This window comes from Myodes glareolus, chromosome 15 (genome assembly GCF_982192425.1).
Source record: "Myodes glareolus chromosome 15, mMyoGla1.1, whole genome shotgun sequence".
Classification (NCBI taxonomy): Eukaryota; Metazoa; Chordata; class Mammalia; order Rodentia; family Cricetidae; genus Myodes; species Myodes glareolus.
Window position 1 is genome coordinate 46,466,256 of NC_142040.1, and position 5,985 is coordinate 46,472,240.

A 5,985-nucleotide genomic window follows, 5' to 3' on the forward strand; every position below is an offset into this window, starting at 1 on the left:
TGCAGGGCGGAGCTGTGTGTGATGGAGCAGACTGAATGAAAAAAAAATAAGATAAAAAAATAAAATAAAATGGAAGATCTGAGTGTTCCTAAGGGGTTGCTGTTTTTATTATAGATATGAGGGAAAATACAGACAGAGGAAGAGGCAGAAGCAGTGGCGGACTCAAGATAGATAGATAGAGAAACATCGGGAAAGTCAAGAGAGCACATAGCCATACCTAGCTGGGAGGGTAGGAGACATGGGGGACCTAGAGCAAGAGAGGAGTCTCTTACTACAAGGGGCGGCTTGGACCAAGAGGCTGGCCAAGAGATTGGTGTAGCCAAACTGACTAAGTATTTTTATAGCGATCAGAGGACAGAGGACTTGGGGCGGGGGGGGGGGGGTTGCGCCCATCGCCCATCCCAGTTTCTGGGCTGGAAAGTTCAGGATAAGGAGCGGGGTGTGCCAGGTACTCAGGGTTCCTGCCTGTGAGGGGCAGTCAGCATCCGCTTTGATATGTTACTGAACACCTTAGTTAGAGGTTTGTCTGGGTTCTGGGTTTGCACACCGACCTGTAATCCAAGCACTCCACTTGTAAAATCTATACAGGTCACTTCAGCGCAGCCAGACCAGTCTTGGCCACGGAGCAAGACTGGAAATTTTCTTAAAAGTTGTAATTCATGTGGAGTCCACCTCCAAAATTCCCAGTATGGCCTAAAGGTTCCTATTTTTCAAACACAATGCAGGATGGGTCACACGGACTGATTTCTGGAAGCTTCATTAGAGTCCAGGGGAGCGGCTTTCTAATTGCAAATGGCCACCCGATCCGCGGCTCTTGGGCTGTGACTGCAAGTTTCTGAAACCTAGCAGGTGAACTTCCCGGTTGCTGAAGGCAAGTGTTTATTTGTTTGTTCGTAGGGTGCCAGGAGCCCTTTGGGGCCCCGGCTCCTCTAGGAGACCGCCAGCACGTTTTAGCAGGGCCCAGGTAGTGGTTGGTGGTCAGCTCCAGGTCCCACACTGGCGGGAACGAGGCTGGCTTCGTGGGGAGACACCCGGTTTGCTCAGCAGTGTTTTCTCCACCAGTCCACCAGAGCTCAGGCCCTTCCGGTCGCTTTGGGGTCCTCGGTGCATGGTAGGCCTTCGATTCATTTCTTGGCGAACGTGTTCACCCTTTTCTTATCTACAGCAGCGTTTGCTTTCGGCCTTTAAAAACGATTTAATTTTAATCGTTTTCTTCTCTTGGTTGCTATTTGCGTCACACCCGCCCCTTTGGGCTGTGCCAGTGGCAGCTCCGCCCCCAGCTGGGACTGTAAAAAAAGAGCTCCCAGGCTGAGGCGGGCTCTGCTCCTTGTACCCAAGTTATTAAGCAAATGCTGCTGTTTTAAACTGTGTAAGACTGGAAAACTGTCTCTGAAAAACCAAATCGGAGCAGGATTTTGCAGCAGAGATTAACCAAAACGGTATAAGACTTCACAGCAGGCTGACTGCGGCTGGCTCTGCCTCATTATACCCAGCTGCTAAGTCAGTCCTGTTTTTCCAAAGTTTCTAAGACTGGAAAACTGTCACGGAGAAACTGGGTGAGATGTTGCTATAAACCGCTGAATTAATACATAAGGTCTCCTCCTGGACGTGATACTTGTGCCATAGAGCCAAATGTCTGGTCTGAGCGGGTGAAAGACACCAGGGACACCACCGGAGGAACAGCTTCAGAGCCCCAGCCTTGTTTTGTCCTGACCCCGGTAGACCTGCATCCTTGGCCTCTGCCTTGCTCCCCGTGTCAGGAGAACTCGTACTGGGTGAGGACAGCATTCACAGGCTTAGAGCAGCTTCCCAGGCTGGTGGTGAGCTTGGAAGGCTGTGGAGGGTAAAGGATTCTCTCGGAGAGCAGGGCAAGTTCAGCAGGTCCCAGTCTGCTTTCCGTGCGGGAAGACAGAAACCAGAGGATCCGGTGGGAGAGGGGGCCCCCGGCAGAAGCATCCTCTTACAGACTTGGATTCCTTGTGTTGGCCCTGCTGAAAACGCACAGCAAAATCCAGAAGCAGCCGAGTTGTTGACCTCCAACTCCAAGCTGTGCTGGGGCCCAGATGCCCCCACCCCCCCAAAAAAGCGCTTGCCTTCAAGGGGAAGTGCACTGCCTAGGCTTAGAAAACTCGGGAAATTCACAGTCACAGCCCAAGAGCCACGGGAGGTCATTGCAGAGAGAAATCAGCTCCATTGGCTCTTTGAAGCGCCCAGACATCAGCAAGTGCCTCTTGTGTCTTTGGCCAACGTTTGTTCAATCGTATGCTTAAGAATGTTAGGTCCATAGTGTTCTTGTGTGTGATGTTGTAGACCTGCAATCCTAGCACCCTACCTGCATGGATAGGGGGTGGGGCCTGCAAATTCCAGGCCAATCCATCAGTTCAGAGCAGTGACTATCAGGCCAGACACAACTACCCAGCCAACTCTCTGGAAATTTTATTAAAAAATCTCAATTCACGGGGAACCTCAAAAAAGTCTTGATAGCCAGCGCCTTTCTTGTAAACGCGATGAAGGCTGTGTCACCAACACCAGACTTTCGATACTATCAGTGATATTCAGTAACAGAAACAGCATTCAGTTTGCTGATGTCCAGGTACGTGGGTCGATGGATGACATTGTAACGGCGTGCATTCAGAGACACCGAAGTTTTCACCAAGATGCAGATGAAAATATGCTTCTGAGAAAAGACAGACAATCCCTTCAACAAACGTTCCTTGGAACATTTGATGGCCATAGGTAGAATGCAATTAAATAATGCTCTCTCTCTCTCACCCTGTAGAAATACCAGTTCAAATGGTTCCAAGACCATTCTATTCTACCCAAAGCGCTAGAGCTTGAAGAAGAAGTAGCCCAAACAGGACACGATATCCTTCCTCATGGGCAAGCTCTTTCTGAATAGGACTGAGGAAATGGTGCCACCGTCTGGCAAATGTATGTCATTAAAACGAAAATCCTAGGCCCAGCAAAGGGAGAGATATGTTTGTCAAGTACCCACAGAACTGAAGAGAATATTTTTTGCTAGCCCTTCGTCTGGCAGAGGATTCCTGTCTAGAAGATACTAAGAACCCAGAATTTTAAAGAAGAAAACACCAAATCTCCAAACCAACAAAGGCCTGACAAAGCGAACAGTCAGTTCTCTGAGTCTGAAGGGCAAATGCCGTTGGGCATGGGGGAAGTGTTCATTCTCGCTAGTCATCTGAGCAGGCACTGACACTCAGATTCCATCATATCCCAGTCAGAATGGCAGTGGAGGTCATCAAGAAAACAAAGGAGAACAAACAATGGTGAGGTTTAGAGAAGGGGCTGTGGAGAACCAGGACCCTTGTAGATTGTTGGTGAGGATGTAAGCTACTCTGGCCAAAGTATGGGTTGAAGGGAAGGAGCTTCACAAAAACTAAAGAGAGCTTCATCGGTCCCTACCTTATCACTTATTTGTGTTTACCTCTAAACTCTGAGTCAGCATATCCTAGAGAAACTTGCACATCTATTTTTTTTTTCAGCCCTGTTCACAACAGCTGAGTGATGGAGCCAACCTGGCTATCACATAAATGGAGGAATGGACAAAGAAGGAATGTTTTATAAGCCCAGTGGAACTACTTTCACCCACAGAGAAGAATGGAGGTCCTGTGGTGTGGTAATTTATGGCCGAATACTGCTGGACCCTACCACAATCACCAAGAACCCCTTTCACTTCCATTTTGTGTGGAGTCAAAAAATAAGATCAGTCATTACCAAGACACCGGGAGTAGTTCAAGGAGTTGAATTGGAATTCAGTGGCCTGGATATTAAATTTAAAGATGATGGTGAGATGTAATACTGTGGAGCTGATTTAGGTTTGTACATTTTATCAAAAATAGTACTGGTGAGCTAGGTGTGGTGGTGTATGCCTTAATCCCAGCAGAGGCAGACAGATGTTCAATGCCAGCGTGGTCTACAGAGTGAGTTTCAGGACAGTCAAGGCAACACAGAGAAACCCTGTCTCAATAAATCAAATGACAACAATAGCAGTTGTGGTTGTACATACATCAATTACCAACATGGGCTATTGTTGGTGAAGCAGATGAAAATGGTGACAGTTGCTATCTTTGGACCTATAAAAAACTTAAAAATAGTTTTTTAATGGAGATTGAATTGTTGATGTTAAACTATCTAGTGAAGGCAAGGGGAAACTGAGTGCTAATATACAGCTGCCATATTCAGCAAAATGGGAAAAAAGATGTAAAATTCGACAACCGATTTGACAGGTATCTTGATTGATCCATCCTTTTTTCAAAACAGGATTTATTAGTTCTCTATTTTCAATTCCTTCGTGCAGGTGATCTTCTTAATGGGTTAATTTTAATAATTTTTTTTTTGCTTTTGATTTTTTGAGATAGGGTTTCTTGTGTAGCCCTGACTGTCCAGGAACTCTATCTGTAGATCAGGGTGGCCTCGAACTCACAAAAATTTTCTTTTCTCTGCCCCCCGAGTGCTGGGATTAAAGGAGTGCACTACCAACGTCTGGCAATTTTAATACTCTTAACGAGAACTTTTAAAAAAGATACCCTGGATATAGTAAAGAAGGAAAAATGGACGACATAGATCGAGACCTAGGAGATGGGTGTGGATGGAAACAGGAACGTGGAAATGTACTTAGACTTCAAGTCACCCTCTAATATTGTCTTTTCTCATTAGTTCTGGATGTCAGATATTTGTTGTGTTTTTCCTTGTGGCTGTGATAATTTATGTAGAGGAGACTGATTCTCAGTTCAGTCATATTTGTCTATGCTGCTACATCTCCCATGAATGAGTATTTTGAGGCAGTCGGTACGCTAGACAAGGAGGAGGGAGATAGATAACAGAGATGTTTACTGGGGGGTCCTTATCCCAGCTACAGTGTGTGACACTGCCTTCTTCATAAGTTTATAGTCATTTATTATCATGTCTCGATGGCTATTCCTTTTGGAACAATCATGGTTGTTTGTGACATTTGTTTTTTTGTTATTCTTCCTCTAAGTATGTGGGTGAAATCTGTCAGGTCCTCCCAGCTTTCCTCGTCCCTGTGTTAATACATTTGCCTCCTTCTTTCCTGGACAAAAAATGGATTATGGAACCTGTAGCTAGTGTTTGCCTGGGAGAAATTTTTACTTTTTGGTTCAATCTTTATTAAAATGTATTTCATCTTCACATCTTTCTGAGTATAAGATCTGCTATGTCTATGGCTTTGTGATGCTGGTATTGGTTGTCCTGTGCATTGCGACCGTCTGTGTGACCCCCAGGTGCACATTCTTCCTGCTAAAGCAGAGGATTCTAGGTGGCAATGGGCAAGTTTTCTTTCTGCTGCATCTACTGAAGTCTATGTTTACACATATTCCTCGAACTATTATTTTTTTCAAAACAAAGATTTTTACTCATTTTAAACGTTATTTTACTATGAATATGAATTTAGAATTCATTTAGAATAGTCTGGAGGATAATGTGTGGAGTAATTGGTCATATGGGAACACTTTCTTTTGTCAGAAAAAGCTATACTAACATGAGAATTGACGAGGGACACTAGACAACCTGGAACCTCGGATCAGGTTCTTTCATGAAGGCAGAACTTGCACAGAAAAGAAAAATGACCACAGGAAGAGACTTGGACTCAGCACAGAGTACTTTCTGGGGCTCTTTCACAGAGGGTTGAAGTAACCCTGATTTCTTGCTGACTGCTTTCTCCAGCTGTTCACAGCAAATGCTTGGATTTTATACTGCAAGTGTTACTACAGTACATGGCTAATCGTCCCCAAATTAACTCATTAAAGGTGAAAAAGATCAGCTCGCTTCAGTAAAGAGGAAAAGTAGCTTATTTAAAACATTTGCTCTAAGAAAATAAAATTTATGGGAAAGAGGGATGCTAAAATTCCATGAATAGAAATCTTTTTAGCATGAAGTGTTTCTGTGCTGTTGAAAAACACAGGAAGATTACAGATTATTTTTTTTCTTGTTTTTACTGTTATTGTTGAT

General features: G+C 44.7%; 1 pseudogene; it reads left to right on the top strand.

Moving 5' to 3' along the window:
* Nucleotides 1-2,507: 2,507 nt before the first annotated feature.
* LOC146891576 (transmembrane 9 superfamily member 3 pseudogene) lies at nucleotides 2,508-5,539 on the top strand (annotated as a pseudogene).
* The last annotated feature ends 446 nt before the right edge of the window (nucleotides 5,540-5,985 follow it).